The sequence below is a fragment of the Rhinatrema bivittatum genome, chromosome 4 (genome assembly GCF_901001135.1).
Source record: "Rhinatrema bivittatum chromosome 4, aRhiBiv1.1, whole genome shotgun sequence".
NCBI lineage: Eukaryota > Metazoa > Chordata > Amphibia > Gymnophiona > Rhinatrematidae > Rhinatrema > Rhinatrema bivittatum.
In genome coordinates this window covers 384,941,766-384,961,076 of record NC_042618.1, presented here as the reverse complement: position 1 = coordinate 384,961,076, position 19,311 = coordinate 384,941,766, and the positions used below count along the sequence as shown (strand labels likewise).

The 19,311-nt window shown below is 44.3% G+C and overlaps 1 protein-coding gene across 3 annotated transcripts in view; it reads left to right on the top strand.

The window, feature by feature from the left end:
* Nucleotides 1-19,311, top strand: part of FAM3D (family with sequence similarity 3 member D) — a 166,940-nt gene that overhangs the window by 6,687 nt on the left and 140,942 nt on the right. For 2 of the 3 annotated variants that reach the window (XM_029600991.1, XM_029600987.1), the window contains exon 1: nt 5,370-5,602. The exons of the other annotated variant lie outside the window; for it this stretch is intronic. The gene's annotated coding sequence lies outside the window, so the exon portion shown is untranslated. Of the gene's footprint in view, nt 1-5,369; nt 5,603-19,311 lie in introns of those variants that run through there. 3 annotated transcript variants of the gene reach the window in all.

Genomic DNA, 19,311 nt, shown 5'->3' with positions numbered 1-19,311 from the left:
TACTCGAGATGAGGTTGCACCATGGAGCGATACAGAAACATTATGCTATTCTGTGTTTATTCTCCATGCCTTTCCTAATAATTCCTAACATTCTTTGCTTTCTTGGCTGCTCTGCTACACACTGAGCAGAAGATTTCAATGTATTATCAACAATGACACCTAGATCCTTTTCCTGAGTGGTGACTCCTAATGTGGAGCCTTGTATTGTATAGCTATAATTTGAATTCTCTTCCCTAAGTGCATCACTTTTACACTTGCCCACATTAAATTTAATTTTCCATTTGCATGCCCAGTCTCCCAATTTTGCAAAGTCCTCTTGCAATTTCTCACAATCCTCTTGTAATTTAACAACAATAATTTTGTGTCAGCAGATTTGATCACCTCACTTGTTCCCATTTCCAATTCATTTATAAATATATTAAAAAGGAGTGGTCCCAAAACCGATCCCTGGGGCATTCGACTATTCACCATTCGGAAAATTTATCATTTAGCCCTACTCTCTGTTTTTTATCTTTTAACCACTTTGCAATCCACAATAGGATGTTGCCCCCATTCCATGACGTATTCATTTCCTAAGAATTCTCTCATAAGGGGCTTTGTCAAATGCTTTCTGAAAATCCAAATACACTGTATCAACTGCCAGATTGGTGAGGCAAGACTTCCCTTGACTAAATCCATGTTGGCTTTGTCCCATTAAACTATGCCTATATATATATATGTTCAGCAATTTTGTTCTTTATGATTCCTTTTTAAAAACTGGCATTACATTGGCAACTCTCCAGTCTTCAGGTACCATAGACAATTTTAATGGTAGTTTACAAATTACTAATAGCAGGTCCACAATTTATTTTTTAATATCTGGTCCAGATGATTTGCTCCTCTTCAGTTTGTCAATTTGCCCTATTATATCTTCCAGGTACACTGAGATTTGTTTCAGTTCTGCTGAATCATCTCCTTTGAATGTGATTTCTGGCATGGGTATGTCTGTAATAAAGGGATCCAAAGAACCTTAGATAGAATTCTTAGATGAATATGAATTGCAAAATAACTTAGTCTAATTTTTACTTTTGATGTATAGTATATGCCATCATAAATGCAATTTCTTTAGCTAGCCATGATTAAAATAATGTACTATAAGCTGATCAGATGTTATCACTGTTATGAGGTCTTTATAGATAAAGTAAATGTCATCATAAATGTGATTTCTATCACAAGTAAAAATTAGTTTAAATTGTTTTGCATATCATAGGTATCTCTCTCACATTTTCCTCAGTGAAGACCAAAGCAAAGAATTCATTTAGTCTCTCTGCTATGGCTTTGTCATCTCTAAGTGACCCTTTTATCTCTTGATCATCTAATGGTCCAACTGACTCCTTTGTATGCTGCTGGCTAAGGTATGCAGATGAGACTTTTGGACTTCTATAGCAAGGGGTTTGTGACTTCTGGAAGCTGGAGCTGTGGAGCCTGAAGCCTGGATTTACTCACAGTGACCTCTGGGGGGTTGCTTCTTGACCGAGTGAACATGAATGTTAAGGGAACCCCAAAAAGGAGAAAGTGATAACTGCCTGGCAGTGTCAAAAAGTGAGTTTTATGACTCCAGAAGATGGATGTTTACAATATCAGTGTCTCATACTTGCTCTGTTGGGGATGGAGAAATGGGGGTAGGTATCTGTGTGTGTGTTGGATGGGCGGGAACATTCATTGGGGAAGGGTTTAAGAATGCTTGCAGAGGATGTGTGAAGGTAAGGCAGTGCAAGTGGTGATGGTGGTGGGAGCAGGTAGGGGTGGGGTATATGGTGATGGATGGGGAACATGTATGTGGTGGAGAATGTGATACAGTATGTGTTGTTGGGTTGGTTGGGGTCATGAGTGGTGTGTGTGGTGCATGGGTACTCTTCCCTCTTGCACTCTCCACATTCTTCCGCTATTCCTCTTCTCCCCACCTGTTTGGGAATGGTGTGTAAATGTTATTGTGAGTAGTGAATGTGAAAGTGGTTTCAGGAGGTGAGTGGAGTGTTTTAGGCAAGCAAGTTCTATTTTTTTGCACATTAAATGTAGACACGTATATATTTATAAAATATGTAGAAAAAGTGTGCACTTTCTATACATTGCAGGTATTTGCACATTAACAAATATAAGTGCATATGTTGTGGGTAGATGTATGCGTATTTTATAATCTGTGTGTACGTGATATGCACAGGTTATAACAGCAATTCTCAACCAGTGTCTTGCAACACACTGGGGTTTCGCCAAGCACTGACAAGTGTGTCGCACACTCCCACTGGCCTGGTGCCTCTTCTCCCTCCTTTCATCCCAATGAGAGACTGCAGACATCCTTGCACTGCTGCCGTTGCCACCTGGGCTGTCAGCACACTCAAGCCCGGATGGAAATGGTACCAGTGTCCGTGGGAGTTGGCAACTGCAGCATGGCCTTTTCTTCTTCCCACCCCCTGTGGCCCGGAAAAAGGAAGTGATGCTCAGCGGGGCATGCTGGAAAAAGAAAGGGCCATGCTACATTCAAAAGTGGCAGCATCGACCCAAGGAGGAGCACAGGCCCAGAGAAAAAGCAGCTGACTATCCTTAATGGGAAACAGCAGCGCTAGCCCCTGCAGCTGATGGGATTATTTCTTGGGCCACAGGGGCTAGAGGAGGAGGAGTCTGCTGCAGTTCCCATTTGTGCTTGGGGGAGAGAATGAGTGAAATTAAGAGTGAGCCAGTGTATATTTAAGTGAGAGACTGAGGGAGAGAGAATGTGTGTGACTGAGAGCTTGTGTTTAAGTGAAAGAGATCGTGTGTGTGTTATTGAGAGTGCATGTGTGTGATTGAAAGAGAAACTGGTCAGGGAGGTGACATGTGAGAGAGAGAGAGAGAGATTGGTCAGGGAGGTGACATGTGCATGAGAGAGATTGGTGAGGGAGGTAACTGAGAGACTGGTGAATGTGAGAGAAAAATACTGGTCAGGGAACTGGTGTGTGTGTGTGAGAGGGAGATGACTGATCTATGCGAGGCAGAGAGAGACTATTAGGGAGGTGATTTCTGTGAGAGAGACTGATCAAGGAGGCGACTGGTGACTCTAAGAGACAGAGACTGGTCAAGGAGATGACCGAGAGACACAGAGGGAGGTGACTGGTATGTGTGTGTATTTGAGAGTGGTCGAGGAGATGATTGGTGTGTGAGGGACAGAAACTGGTCGTGGGTGACGTGTGTGTGTGTGTGTGTGTGTGTAAGAGACAGAGAAACTAGTCTTAGGCCCTAAGGAAGAGGACCATGAGAACAGAGCTTAAGAAGCCCCTGTTGCTTCTGCTGTGTGGTACTGGCTTGCAAGGGAAAGGAGTAGGAGAGTTGCTGGCGAGGATAAGTTAGGGTGGCCTTTTAAGTTCATTTTTTTGATTGACTGCCATTTTAATTTTTGGATATTATGTGATGTATCCGTTGATTTGAAATATTTTATTGGTGTTTGAAGAATTTTAAATAATTTTATGAGTTTGTAATTATTGGATATTATTCTAATCATCATTTGGTTTGAAAAATGTATTCTCTTTATTAGTATAGTTTTACAATTATTATTTTATATTTCTTGAGAACAGTATAAATAGAAATGAAAAGACAAAAACAACTGGAATCAGCAAGAAGCCAAACTCTGCAGTGCAACAGCAGAAAAACAAAAACATTAGCTTTATGGTCTCTTTATTCAATACCCTTACCTTACCAGGTAAGGGTATTGTGCAAGCTTATAGTTTCTGTGTAGGGATCTATTGCAGCTTGACTTGTTCTGTTTTCCTAATAAGAGGTGCTTTGGAGTTTAGGGCCTAGTTTAATATTTATAGTGTTGCCATTTCATAGGTTGGGTTGTTACTGTTTGAGTGTGGATTAGTTTGTGTGCATTATTGCAAATCCTGGGAGTGTGTTAGGTGCTTTTTTCTGTTTCCATTTCTCCAGATTTCCACTGCTTGCAGAATGGCTTTTTTGGCTTTCCATTCCAGTTTCTGTCTCCATATTTGTAATTTGTGGAATTTCTGTATTTGGTGAAAGTCGGTTTTGTGTGTGTGACGGAGGTGAGGTATTTTACTAGCATGTAGGCATTTGTATCAGTCTTATTTGTTCTGTTTTCTCTGTAGGACATGTATTGGTGGTGAACTGCTGTCTTTTCATAAGAAGGGCTATTGGGCCTGGTAGTAGGGAGAGTTTGTAATGCTGTTTTTGAGATGACACCAGAATATCTTTTTGGTATAGTGAGTTGTATGGGTAATGCCCTAGTTCTGCTCTACATCCATTGCTGGCCATGGCATCAGACACCAGCTGTATAAAATACAATAACCCATCTCTTGCCTCGCAATGGGCTGCAAATGGCATCAGAAACAACACCAATGTTTCAGTCATCTGCTAGTCGGCTGTGCCTATGCCTATTTTATTAGAAATACATTTTTACTTAGCTGAATGCAACTAACTTATCTTCTTGTGGAAAAAGTGTCTTTCCAATCTGACTAGAGCTCCAATAATGTCTAGTTTCTGATGCTATGGCTTTGATTAGAAATCACAAATGGGATGACAATTTTTATACATTGGTTTGAGTTATGATTTTCTAAAAAATAATTTGAATTGTGCCTCTTCTTTTGTTTCCCACGTAGTGCGCCATATATGCACATACATGGATGGCCGTGTGGCGATCTACCACAATATCTTAAAATCTAGTGGTTCTCAAACTTTTATCTGTCGGGGACACACCTGACAGATGGTTTTTCGTATGCATGAAACACTTAACAGATGACTGTCATTGGGGCTAAATTAACCCCCCTGACCCCCAACAATTTTTATAGATTGGTTAGAGTTTATGAATTATGATGTTCTAAAGAATAATTTGTGTTGTGCCGCTTCTTTTGTTTCCCATGTATTGAACAATAATAGAAGGTGCCTCTGCTTTTCTTATACAGTATACATTACATATGGGGCACTACAGACTTGTTTGAAAGTACAATAATAATAATAAAAAATGTTTTGCCTGCCTTTCCCAGTGATGCTCAAGCTTAGCAAGAGTTTTATTGCAATAGGCCTCTGAGTAAAGAACTTTTGAAGTTTGTGTTTTTTGTTTTTTTTACTGATTTATCTCATCTTCCTAAAACCTAAGCTCTGAATTTTTGATTGACAGATTATGACGTTTTTATATTTGCTTGGTTTTCAAGTTAATTGTCAAATGCTTCCTAGATCACATGTATTTACAATTTTGTTTAAAGCATTTCACTCCTTCTTGACCCTGGGTTATCAGTCGCAGGGTGTGAATAATGCGGGCTGTTGTGAAATCACGGAAGTGCGACAGGATCATGACAGGTGGGGCAGGGAGAGCATCACAGGCAAGCGGCACCTTAAGGTGGAAGTGTGAGAGAGGAGGCGTCTCACGGTTAGCTGAACGCTGCAGGCTTCCAGTTCATCTGGTCTGGTCAGGCACTTCCCATGGTTACCACAGTAACCTTGTCACCTGTGTAGCTGCAGGGAAGGTTGGGTCTGACTGAGGCACCTAAAAGAGGAGGTATTCTCAGACTCACCAGAGCCAACCCAGAGAAGGAAGTAGCTCAGTTCACTCTCCGTCCTGCTCCAGATTACACAGGTAAGGAGTGTGCCGGGGAGGAAGTATTTTCTTCATGTCTGAGGGGAAGCACAGGGTTTCAAGTGAGCCTGTAGCAGGGACACTGAGGACAATGTGCTCCCCCACCCAGGTGGGCTGCTTCTCTCTGAGGTGACAGCATCCAGGCTACTCAAACTGGACACTTCTGGTTAGTTTCATTTAGAACCCAGCAGCTATTTACTGGATGAGGATTAGAGCTAGAGTAACCAGATTTTACCAGCCACTGAAAGAGTTGTCTGCCAGGACTACAATTGACACTCAGACCCTTCTAGATAAGTTGTATTACAGAGTTTGAGCGAACTGCATGAAGAGTGCTTTCAGAGGGATTTCTTTAATAAGAAAGTTGTGATATCTGGCCATAATTTTATTTATTTTATTTAACTCTTTTCTATACCGACATTCATGATACAGATCGTATCATATCGGTTCACAAGGAACAGGGGTGTTGTAACAATAATATTGAAGAGGAAGAAAAGTTACAATAAAACAAGGTTATGTGAACTTGGAAGCAGAAATGTGCCGGAGACAGAGGAATAATGTTGTAAACTTAACAAGGCTATACTGGAAGAGCATTATGTTTACATAAAAGTATCTGTTAATAACACTCTTTCCCTACTCACCTGTGCCATGTGTGCTTGCAGTCCTGATATTTGTAGGGTAATGGCTGTCATCCCATTAACCTGGGAGATTGTTCTGTATTGGGTGTCCACCATAACCCCCTTGTGCCACTACTTTTGTCCTCTGTCTGATCTTGCATATATTTTATGGTAGACACATGTCTCTTCAGCACATGTATGTCAGCGTTCTTCCGTATGGTTTTTTTTTTTTTCTTTTCTCCAGCAGGGCATTCATGCCATCCCGGCATTGATTGCCTGCTGTGATTTGTCTCTCTGGCAGAAGTACATGTGTTATCTGTCCTCCAGTTAACATGCACATGTCAGTGTCCCTTTACATGGCAATGTTATGGAATTCATAGTGCATTCATTATGTTTGGCTTCGGATGCCTGTTCTATATAGGTTTGCAGCTATGGAAGAAGTTATTTTTACCTCTGTCTTCTCTGGAAGAGACTGCTACAACCTCCCCCTTTCTCTCCCACCATTTTGTGCCTCTGTACTTGCCCCATCTGAGTTGTACAGGTATTTTGGTAGATGGGGACAATGAGACGCTGGCTAATCAGATGTTTCGTTACATCACACTACCTGCTCAGAGCAGGTACATATAGTATAGCTTTTATTGGGCATCCTGTAATCTCCTCCAACAGTAGAAGCTATTGCAAGCTGTCATTGATTACTATTTCACTGATTGCATGTAGAATTGCCAGGTTCCCTTTGTCTACTCTGAGATATTGCCTCAGCTAATGATCAGTAGGGGTGTGCATTCATTTTCGACGTATTGGCAATCCGTAACGTATATGACCCTATTCGCTGTATTCGTGGGGAAATGAAACGTACCGCGACTCCCCACGAATATAACGTATCATCCGTTTCATACGTTTGGCAGCACGCGCTTTTCTTCGCCACCATTTGCAATCGGAGGACGCCATTTGGGTGTATCCAGAGCCAAAAACCAGCCCTTTCCTGTGAGTCATCAGTGACCTCACAGCCCTGTCAGAGTAGGTCGGACAGGTTGGCATGGATACCGGAATGCAACGTATCAGCGATAAACATTTTTTGAAATGCACTGAATGCAGCCAATTGTGCTGTCGGTGCTCGGTGACGCTTTTCCTGCTGACCCAGCACTATATATACTTTTTATTTATTTATTTATTTAATTATGCAGTTTTACATATTATAGACAGCATATACACATGTCATTGAAAAGGCTTATATAATAGGTAATAATACAACTTAAAATGTCATCACAAACTAATTATATAAGCCATTTATAAAGAATCTGAAGATCCTAGATAAATTTATAATCTGGAGCAATTTAAGGAAACATATCCATAGTACCTGGGTATATAATGCATTCTTTTCATTTATCTATGACCAACCTAGGCAAGTTTATTTGGTAATTTAGCTTCTAAGAATTTTTTAAGCTCTGAGGGTTCTAGAAACACATACCTTTCACTTAAAAATTTTACCACACATTTACAGGGAAAATAGACTATCATCTGGGCTCCCAAACGTTTTACCTTGGGATCCATCTGTAGAAAATTTTTCCTTCTTAACTGAGTGCATCGTGTAATGTCTGGATACATCCACATTTTTCCTTTTAGATACAGTTTATCTCGATGTCTCAAAAATAATTTCAAGATGTTATCTCTGTCTTCCATTTTTTGAAACCTTACACACAACGTACCCCTTGAGTCAATCTGTTCTCCCATTGATTCTTCTAAAAAATTTGTAAGGTTATCTAACTGCATCGATTGATTAATGAGATTTGCATTTTCCTTCTTTTTAGTTTCAATAAAAAAGATTTTTTCTATCAATGGAATTCTTCCCTGAGAAAGTTGTAAATTTTCTTTTAAAAATCTCTTAAACTGTTCCATTGGCGAGATACATTTTACAGAGGGAAAATTCAAAATCCTAACATTAATATATCGCAAGTTATTTTCAATTAATTCTATTCTTCTTGAATTAGCTGTTTCACCTTTTATTAATCCTATCTGCACTTCCTGTATCTGATTTAATAATTTTTCAGAATTTTCAATTCTCTCAGAATGTTTCTTTATCCTATCTTCAATTATTTTCCCTTGAGCTTGAACTTTAGACATTTTTGTTTCTAAATTGTTCATTGAAACTTTCAAATCCATTAGCACTCCCATTATATTTTCCAAAGTGACCATATGTGTATCTTTTCCCTCAAAGCTTTCCTTCCTAGGTACAATTTTGCCAGGTTACGGGCAGTTATCCATTCTCAAAGGTGGAATAGCTGCCCCCCCTTTTACGCTATTCGGAGTTGACGTTGAGGGGTTTTGGGGTAAGGAAACCCCCCCCCCCCCCCACTGCTCTTTTCTCCTTCAACCAGTGGGGAGTCCCCAAAACTTCCTGTTTTTACACTAACATCATCCCCAGCATCCGCCCCGAAGTTAGTCGACAAAACCACATCTTTAGTAGGGATTGTCGTCTCTGGATTTGAGGTATGTGTTAGGTTAGGCGGTTCTGGAGTCATAGGTACACCGGGGCTTAATGAGATCTGATTTTGATCCTGGGGTGATTGAACCTGCTTCTGGTCAACTACCAAGTCTGATCTGCCTCCCGGTGAAACAGCATTTAATGTTTTGAGGAAGTTTTCAATCAATGGTTGAGAGAGGGCAGCATTAGGACCAGTCGGGGTCTCTGGGCGAAGTCTGCCCTTTCTCTTAGTATGCGGCATATTGTACAGGTAAAACCTTCAAATTTCCCCAAAACACCCAGCTAGTGAAACTAGGATCTCCAATGGAGGCTGAGAGTTATTAAGTCAAAAAGAAAGGAACTTACTATTTTTGAAAGGCAAAGTTGTTCTATTTTTCCAGTCTTTCCTGCAGCTCTAAAGCAAAGCCGCGCGTGGCTTCGACTGTGCGCCGCAGGGGGGGCCGGTTTTAGCCCTACCGGTCCCTCCTCTTGATGACGTCAGTGGCGCGACTGGGCTTGAAGGGAAACAGGTAGTTCCGTTGAAAACTTCGCCGGATCAGGAAATTCAGCTGCAGGTAATTGGTAAATGGGGCCGGGATTCCTCCTCACCCTTCAAACTCTGTCCTCTCTCTCACCCCTCTATATATACTTAAGCACGCGGTGTGCCACGTACTTTCTTTGCAGGGGTGGTGTGGGGAGGTGGTCTCTGCGGAAGGTGACTGCGCTCAGAGCTAGTCTGAGTTCAGAAATCTGTATTTAATTGCTAGCTAGGCTAATTACTTAAGAGAAAAAGATATTTATTCTTTATTTGGCTCTAGTGCCAGCTAGCCCTGTTTGTTTTTTAAGCAGTTTATTTAGGTGATCTGAGACGGTCTCTCGGTGCCAGGGAGAGAAGCTCCTAGCAGTGCCATTTTGTTTAATTCACTCTCTGGGCTAGGCTGCAAGCAAGCACCATTTGGGTGTTGTGGGTGGGAGAGATATATTCAATTTATTTCAGTTTCATCGATTTTCCTGCTCTGCCAACAATTCCAGCTTTTTAAAACTGAATTTGTTTAATTGAACTTACTCAGTCTCTCTGTGCACTGGGCATCAGTGCCAGTGGGCTGGCAGTTCAACAGGCCAGAATTTATTATTGGTACAGTCTGTGCAGTGAAATCCCCAGTCTGCCTCTTTTGTGCTTACAAGCAAGCTGTGTGTGTGCACACCACACACATTACATCGGTGCATAGCAAGGCACTGTGACAGTGGGCATTGTCACAGTGTAGTAGTTTAGCAGACTCGAGTTTATTAATTGGACAGTAGTTTAGCAGACTCGAGTTTATTAATTGGACAGTCTGTGCAATGAAATCCACAGTCACTTGCCACTCCTGGTACCACTTTGCCCCTTTAAAGTACCTTAGGCTATTCATGCCACTTTGGTGCTACCTTGCCACAGTCTAAGTACCTTGGAGCTCTTTTGTTGTTCTGATAATTGCTCCCCAGAATTTTCATCAAAATTGATAATAAAACCCCAATTCTGCAGCCAAAGATAGGCTGCAAATACTTACCCCATTGACTTTAATGGGAACCGGAAAACGAATGCACGTATCAACATATCGGGGGCGCCATTGAACGAATGCAACGTATTTGCCCACGGACCAATACGAATACCGAATCGGACGAATCCGTACCCTCTGCACATCCCTAATGATCAGTTGTCCCCGGGTGGTGGACAGTTCATCTTTAAGTGCCCCACTCATAGCTGAAATGATGTCATAGCTCGGGTGGCAGCAGTGCTACGTGGCAGTTAACTTCTCATTCCTTCTCTAACTCATTTCTGTAGGTGAATTCAAATATGGTTAGTTCACACCCCTGGTCTAGTCTCTAGGGCAGATGTGCAAGCTGGTAAACCAGTCTGCCCAGCAAGCTGCTTATGGTTGTAACTGCCGCTCTGTGTAAGTTAACCCCATGCACCCTTTTTTTTCATTTCCAGCCTCTAGGGATCCACAATGTTTATCCTATGCCCTTTTGAATTTGTTTACTGTTTTCGTCCTCACCACCTCTTCCAGGAGGGAACTGCAGGCATCCACCACCCTCTCTGTGACAAAATATTTCCTGATGGTTCTGAGTTGTCCCCTGCCCGGAGTTTTATTTTATGACTCCTAGTTCTACAGTTTCCTTTCCAATGGAAAAGGTTTGAAGTTTGTGCATCATTTAAACCTTCCAGGGATCTGAAGGTCTGTATCCTGTCTCTCCTGCACCTCCTCTCTTCCAGGAAGGTGCAGGGGGAGATATTGTATGTCATAGGACACCCCAAAACAATTCAAGTTACAATATTTTGTGTAATCCAAAGTCTGTGTGTGCTTTTTGCCGGCAAACCTAAATACAGCACCTTGCAATAATCAAGCTGCAAGGGACAAGCTGACAAGCGAGTACATCCCAGATTGAAACATATGTCCAAAAATGGGCACAGCTGCCTCACGATTCTAAGTTTCACCATTACCTTCCCTCCACCCCCCCCCCCCCCCCCATTCATTGGCATCATCATCATCTTCCCTCCATCACCTCTCCTTAGCATAATCACCTTCCCTCCCAACCCTTGGCATCATCGCCATCGCCATCTTCCCACCTATCCCAATCTAATCCTGCATCACCAACTTCCCTTCCCTCTCCCATTCCTGGCAGCATTAATTCCCTTCCCTCCCACCCCTTGGCCTCATGATCTTCCCTTCTTTCCACCCCCCTGGCATTAACCTTCTCCTATCCTCACCCTTCGCACCTTCTTCCTTTCCCCCTATCCTCCTGGTAGCACCCTTTTCTTCCTTGCCCCCCCCCCCCCCCAGCATCTGACATCACCATCTTCCCTTCCTTCTGACACCACCACCATCCCTCCTCTCAAACCTTCTCGGCATAACTTATTTTCTCTTCGCTCCCTGGCATCACCACCATGCCTTCCCTCCCTACCCCACAAACTAGCATCACCATTTTCCTTCCTTCCCACCCTCTGATATTGCCATCTTCCCTTCCTAGCAAGGGCTGCTTTCGGCCCTGCTCTAGTCATTGACTCCCTTCAGCCACTACTGCTATTAACCCAAGAATAGGGACTAAGGACATTATTTTGTAAAATTCTGATGTAATCCTATCTCATTTCAGAAGGGTGAAGAGCAGGAAATATTCAGCTTTTGCCAAGTAGTAATTTTCACACAAGATATTCATGAAATATTCAGAAATACATATTTGTCACATATAAGGTATGCAAGATTAGAAGCCACTATAGATGCTTCAAGAGCACACTTCACTTTGCCCATAGATACATACACATGCCCTTTTAGAAACATAACATGATGGCAGAAAAAGACCATGTGACCTATCTAGTCTGCCAGTCAGCACCAAATAATTCAGCTTCAATTTACTCTGCCAGCTTTCCATCCCAAAATGTGTCCCTACCTGAGGAAGAAGTGGCTTTTTGCCCGAGTACTGCCATTCCAGATGCCATTGCTCCTATTACAGCAAATTTGCCACTTTAGAAAATTTTCCCACTTTGTGAAAAATAAGAAAGAGCTGTTTAACCCTATCCTGGGGAACTGACTGCACTCCAATGGGGCCATAAAAGAATTTACCGTCTCTTGGGGATTGGATCCACTCCTGATTAGCCCTTTCACAGTCTCTCTTTCCCCCAGGATTAATCTTTGTTGGAGGGGGGAAAGACTTAAGAACATAAGAACATGCCATACTGGGTCAGACCAAGGGTCCATCAAGCCCAGCATCCTGTTTCCAACAGTGGCCAATCCAGGCCATAAGAACCTGGCAAGTACCCACAAACTAAGTCTATTCCATGTTGCCGTTGCTAGTAATAGCGGTGGTTATTATCTAAGTTAACTTAATTAATAGCAGGTAATGGACTTCTCCTCCAAGAACTTATCCAAGCCTTTTTTAAACACGGCTATACTAACTGCACTAACCACATCCTCTGGCAACAAATTCCAGAGTTTAATTGTGCGTTGAGTGAAAAAGAACTTACTCCGTGTTATGGAGCGCTAGGAGAGCGATCCCACTCCTGGGAGAGGTGTGTGCCCTTGGGCCGCGGCTCGACGCCAGAGAAGTCTGAAGAGGGGCCGCGGGGGGGCGTGGCATGCCCCAGCATGGGCTGGACGGAAGCAAAGCTGGAGTGATGACTGGAGACAGGCCCTCCTCCGGACCTGCACGCTTCGGAAGACCCAACAATACTATGTTGGTCTTGTGAACAGTCCTCCGACCGTTCCCAGCCCTTTCGGACCTGCCACGGGGTACGGCATGAAGCGGCAGGCCGGATGGAGGCCAGGGCAGCGAAGACTGGAACATGGATGCAGACGAGACTCAGAAACGAGGTACTGGAAGTGCAGACGTAGACTCAGGCACGGGTACTGGGAGTGCAAACGTGGAAGAGACAAGGTACTGGATGTGCTGACGTAGACTCAGGAACGAGGTACTGGAAGTGCAGACGAAGACTCAGGCACAGGTACTGGAAGTGCAGACGTGGACTTAGGCACAGGTACTGGACGTGCAGACGTAGACTTAGGCACAGGTACTGGACGTGCAGACGTAGACTCAGGAACGAGGTACTGGAGGAAGAGACGTGGAGTCAGGAATGAGGTATGATGCATACAGGAGACTCCCGGGCGAGGTACAAGACTGGCAACATGGAGCGCCCTACACAGCCCGCCCGTGGGGCTGGTCACGGGGTTGCCGCAGGATACCAGGCTTTCAGAGAGTTCAGGAACAAGGTAAGGCTTTCTCAGAGACTCAGGAACGAGGTGCATGGCTTGCATCACGAAGCGCCCTACTCAGCCCGCCCATGGGGCTGGTCATGGACCACGACATGGCTTGCCGCGAGGCACCAGGACATCTTGAAGACACAGGAACGAGGTGCTAGCTTTCAGGAGATTCAGGAACAGGGTAAGAAGCAGGTTGCTGCACTCCTGGCAGCCTATAGCAGGGTTTGCTGCACACCGGCAGCCTGAAGCAGGGTTTGCTGCACACCGGCAGCCAAAGGCAAGGTAAAGGCATCAACTGGACTGGAACACGGGATCGGATAGGAAGACAGGCCAAGGGCAGGAACATGGACAGGCAAACATCAGGGCTGGAACATCAAGCAGACGTCAGGACTGGAACAGCAGGTAGACATCAGGACAGGACGAGGAGCTCCGACAGAGAACAAGTAACACTGGACCTTGCAGAAGGCTGGAACACGGACAAGTCCTGGAGCAAGGATGGTAGAGTCCCAGGAGTGACCAACTCCTTGCAAAGGCAAAGACAGACTGACTGCTGAGCCCTTTAGTAGGGCTGATGACGGCAACGCCCAGGGAGGAGTCAGCAGGGGGCCACACCTGGCTGGCCCTTGAAGAGGAGTAGAGAGGCGCGCGCCCGCGCCCTAGGAAACTGGAGAGACAGGCTGGAAGCTGGTGGCGTCCTCCCGGCCACCTGGAGAATCCAAGGAAGACAGGCAGGCAGCGGAGCAGCCCTGCCCTGAAGCTGGAGAGGTGGCAGGCTGCTTTAGCGGCTCCCAGCTGTGAAGGCTGGCTGCAGGGAGAACCAAGGGCTGCAGGCACTGACAGGGACGTCTCCCTGCCGGGTGAGGACCCAGACTGCAGCGCGGGCACCGGCAGGGACACCCTCCCTGCCGGCCGAGGACCCCGGGAAGGCTGAGAGAGGTCGGGGAGGCCCAGAAGCAGCAGCGGGGGGCCTGACCGCGAGGGAGAGCTTGCGGCAGGTTGGCCTCGCTGTATGGAGTAGGAGGCAGCCCGGGAGGGACCCGGATACCGCAGCAGGACTGCTGCGGAGGCAGCAGCGTCAGCGGCCCGACTGGCCGCATGATGGTGAGAGCCTGCCCGCGCTCCTCGCGGGCAGGATCGCAACACTCCGATTAGTTTTAAATGTGCCACATGCTAACTTCATGGAGTGCCCCCTTACCTTTCAGAGGTGCTTGTTTGTAATCTTCTTTTCCCTGGGAGAGGGGTACTTGTGCACACTGGGGTAGATTTTCAGACGAGCGCGAATAGCCTACTTTTGTTTGCGCTCCAGGCGCAAACAAAAGTACGCTGGATTTTAGTAGATACGCGCGTAGTCGCGCGTATCGGCTAAAATCCTGGATCGGCGCACGCAAGGCTATCGATTTCGTATAGCCTGCGCGCGCCGAGCCACGCAGCCTACCCCCGTTCCCTCCTAGGCCGCTCCGAAATCGGAGCGGCCTAGAAGGGAACTTTCCTTTGCCCTCCCCTCACCTTCCCCTCCCTTCCCCTACCTAACCCACCCGCCCGGCCCTGTCTAAACCCCCATCCTACCTTTGTCGGGGGATTTACGCCTGAGCGGGACTCCTGAGCGCCGGGCCGCGACCTGGGGGCGGGTACGGAAGGCGCGGCCACGCCCCCGGACTGCCCCGGGCCGTAGCCACGCCCCCGTACCCGCCCCCAAAACGCTGCCGACACGCCCCCGCAACGCCGCACGCTCCGGCCCCGCCCCCCGACACGCCTCCCGACACGCCCCACTCCGAAAACCCCGGGACTTACGCGAGTCCCGGGGTTCTGCGCGCGCCGGTGAGCCTATGTAAAATAGGCTCACCGGCGCGCAGGGCCCTGCTCGCGTAAATCCGCCCGGTTTTGGGCGGATTTACGCGAGCAGGGCTCTGAAAATCCGCCCCACTATGTATAAAATATGCTTGCGTCAGTGATAGGGTGTCCAAAATTAAAATCTTTACTGATAGGTAATCAGGTGAAATATTGCACAATAATCTCAGTCCTCAGCATCACAGAATTTCTCTTTAATTAAGAACATAAGAACATGCCATACTGGGTCAGACCAAGGGTCCATCAAGCCCAGCATCCTGTTTCCAACAGTGGCCAATCCATGCCAATAGAACCTGGCAAGTACCCAAAAACTAAGTCTATTCCATGTTACCGTTGCTAGTAATAGCAGTGGCTATTTTCTAAGTCAACTTAATTAATAGCAGGTAATGGACCTCTCCTCCAAGAACTTATCCAATCCTTTTGTAAAAACAGCTATACTAACTGCACTAACCACATCCTCTGGCAACAAATTCCAGAGTTTAATTGTGCATTGAGTAAGAAAGAACTTTCTCTGATTAGTTTTAAATGTGCCACATGCTAACTTCATGGAGTGCCCCCTAGTCTTTCTATTATCCGAAAGAGTAAATAACCGATTCACATCTACCCTTTCTAGACCTCTCATGATTTTAAACACCTCTATCATATCCCCCCTCAGCCGTCTCTTCTCCAAGCTGAAAAGTCCTAACCTCTTTAGTCTTTCCTCATAGGGAAGCTGTTCCATTCCCCTTATCATTTTGGTAGCCCTTCTCTGTACCTTCTCCATCGTAATTATATCTTTTTTGAGATGCGGTGACCAGAATTGTACACAGTATTCAAGGTGAGGTCTCACCATGGAGCGATACAGAGGCATTATGACATTTTCCATTTTATTCACCATTCCCTTTCTAATAATTCCCAACATTCTGTTTGCTTTTTTGACTGCCGCAGCACACTGAACCAACGATTTCAATGTGTTATCCACTATGACGCCTAGATCTCTTTCTTGGGTTGAAGCACCTATTATGGAACCTAACATTGTGTAACTATAGCATGGGTTATTTTTCCCTATATGCATCACCTTGCACTTATCCACATTGATTTAACTACTCTGAACAATTTTGTATCATCTGCAAATTTGATTATCTCACTCGTCATTTATAAATATATTGAAAAGTAAGGGTCCCAATACAGATCCCTGAGGCACTCCACTGCCTACTCCCTTCCACTGAGAAAATTGTCCATTTAATCCTACTCTCTGTTTCCTGTCTTTTAGCCAGTTTGCAATCCACGAAAGGACATCACCACCTATCCCATGACATTTTACTTTTCCTAGAAGCCTCTCATGAGGAACTTTGTCAAACGCCTTCTGAAAATCCAAGTATACTATATCTACCGGTTCACCTTTATCCACATGTTTATTAACTCCTTCAAAAAAGTGAAGCAGATTTGTGAGGCAAGACTTGCCCTGGGTAAAGCCATGCTGACTTTGTTCCAATAAACCATGTCTTTCTATATGTTCTGTGATTTTGATGTTTAGAATATTTTCCACTATTTTTCCTGGCACTGAAGTCAGGCTAACCGGTCTGAATTTCCCAGATCGCCTGTTGAACAACTTATACAGTCAGTTAACCCCTTGTTTTGGTGTTTTTGAGTCTCCTGCTTTGTTGCCATATTCATTTCAGTAGTGCTGTTTCTGGTTCCTCTTCATTTATGTTGTTATAAGATTGTTCCTTTGTGCCCGCCACACTGCACAATAACTGCATGTATTTTGTTTCCTTTTTAGAATATTTTGGAATTGGTCCCCCTGATGCAGCCTGACGCGAAACACGGCCGTGTCGGGGCTCTTTTGTTATTACTCTTTTTCACTCTATGATTAAATCCTTGTGCACAATTGCTGTGTGCACTTGTCGAATTAAAATACAAGTGTTTTGTTTAAAGTGGTATTGTCCAGTTTAATTGACTGCCGCACATTATTTTGCTGCTGTTTTTTACATTTAACTTGCCAACGTTTATGCATTATCCTATTTTCTTCTGTTGGATCCTTCTTCCAATTTTTGAATGAAGATCTTTTGGCTAAAATAGCTTCTTTCACCTCCCCTTTTAACCATGCCGCTAATCATTTTGCCTTCTTTCCACCTTTCTTAATGTGAGGAATACATCTGGACTGTGCTTCTAGGATGGTATTTTTTAACAATGACCACGCCTCTTGCACATTCTTTACTTTTGTAGCTTCTCCTTTCAGTTTTTCTTGTTTTATCAAAGTTTCCCTTTTGAAAGTTTAGCACGAGAGCCGTGGATTTGCATACTGTTCCTCTTCCAGTCATTAATTCAAATTTGACTATATTATGATCACTATTGCCAAGCGGCCCCACCACCGTTACCTCTCTCACCAAGTCCTGTGCTCCACTGAGAATTAGATCTAAAATTGCTCCCTCTCTCGTCGGTTCCTGAACCAATTGCTCCATAAAGCTATCATTTATTCCATCCAGGAACGTTATCTCTCTAGCGTGTCCTGATGATACATTTACCCAGTCAATATTGGAGTAGTTGAAGTCTACTATATAAGAACAGTTAATTATTAAGTGCAACGAACTACACTTGTCTCACAAAATAAACGTCGCATAGATTATAATTTTTTAGATTTTTTTTATGTGCATAGAATTTATCTGGAACAGTGGACCATCATAACACCCTTGGTTTTTTAGGCAGTAAGCCACACTTTCAACCTTACAGGGTCATGTTTAATCATCGGTCCATTAAATGTCTTTTGTCTTCTTTATTCAAATGTTCTCTTTCTCCTTCTTTTTTATCTTTTTTATAATTAATAAAATCCTTTGTAATAAATTCAAAGACGGAATTGCCTTACTTGTGCGGAGCGCCGCTGCGCTTCCGACCTTTATCTCCTGTGCCGCCGCGCTATTATCTCCAGCGCTGTCGTGCTTTACTTTGCAATAAATTTAAAGACGGAATTGCCTTACTTGTGGCGGAGCGCCGCTGCGCTTCCGACCTTTATCTCCTGTGCCGCCGCGCTATTATCTCCAGCGCTGTCGTGCTTTGTAGGCGAAAAATACTTCTGGGTTTTTTGTTGAACTTCCGATTGAATGTGCTCACACACTTTAGAGCTCTAAAGTGTGTGAGCACATTCAATCGGAAGTTCAACAAAAAACCCAGAAGTATTTTTCGCCTACAAAGCACGACAGCGCTGGAGATAATAGCGCGGCGGCACAGGAGATAAAGGTCGGAAGCGCAGCGGCGCTCCGCACAAGTAAGGCAATTCCGTCTTTAAATTTATTGCAAAGTAAAGCACGACAGCGCTGGAGATAATAGCGCGGCGGCACAGGAGATAAAGGTCGGAAGCGCAGCGGCGCTCCGCACAAGTAAGGCAATTCCGTCTTTGAATTTATTACAAAGGATTTTATTAATTATAAAAAAGATAAAAAAGAAGGAGAAAGAGAACATTTGAATAAAGAAGACAAAAGACATTTAATGGACCGATGATTAAACATGACCCTGTAAGGTTGAAAGTGTGGCTTACTGCCTAAAAAACCAAGGGTGTTATGATGGTCCACTGTTCCAGATAAATTCTATGCACATAAAAAAAAATCTAAAAAATTATAATCTATGCGACGTTTATTTTGTGAGTAGTTGAAGTCTCCCATTATTACCGCACTACCAATTTGGTTAGCTTCCCTAATTTCTCTTAGCATTTCACTGTCCGTCTCACCATCTTGACCAGGTGGACGGTAGTATACTCCTATCATTATAGTCTTCCCCGACACACAAGGGATTTCTACCCATAAAGATTCAATTTTGCATTTAGTCTCATGTAGGATGTTTATCCTGTTGGACTCTATGCCATCCCGGTCATAAAGCGCCACACCGCCTCCGGGTGCTCCTCTCTGTCATTGCGATATAATTTGTACCCCGGTATAGCACTGTCCCATTGGTTATCCTCCTTCCACCATGTCTCTGAGATGCCAATTAAGTCTATGTCATCATTCACTGCTATACATTCTAATTCTCCCATCTTACTTCTTAGACTTCTGGCATTAGCATACAAACATTTCAAAGTTT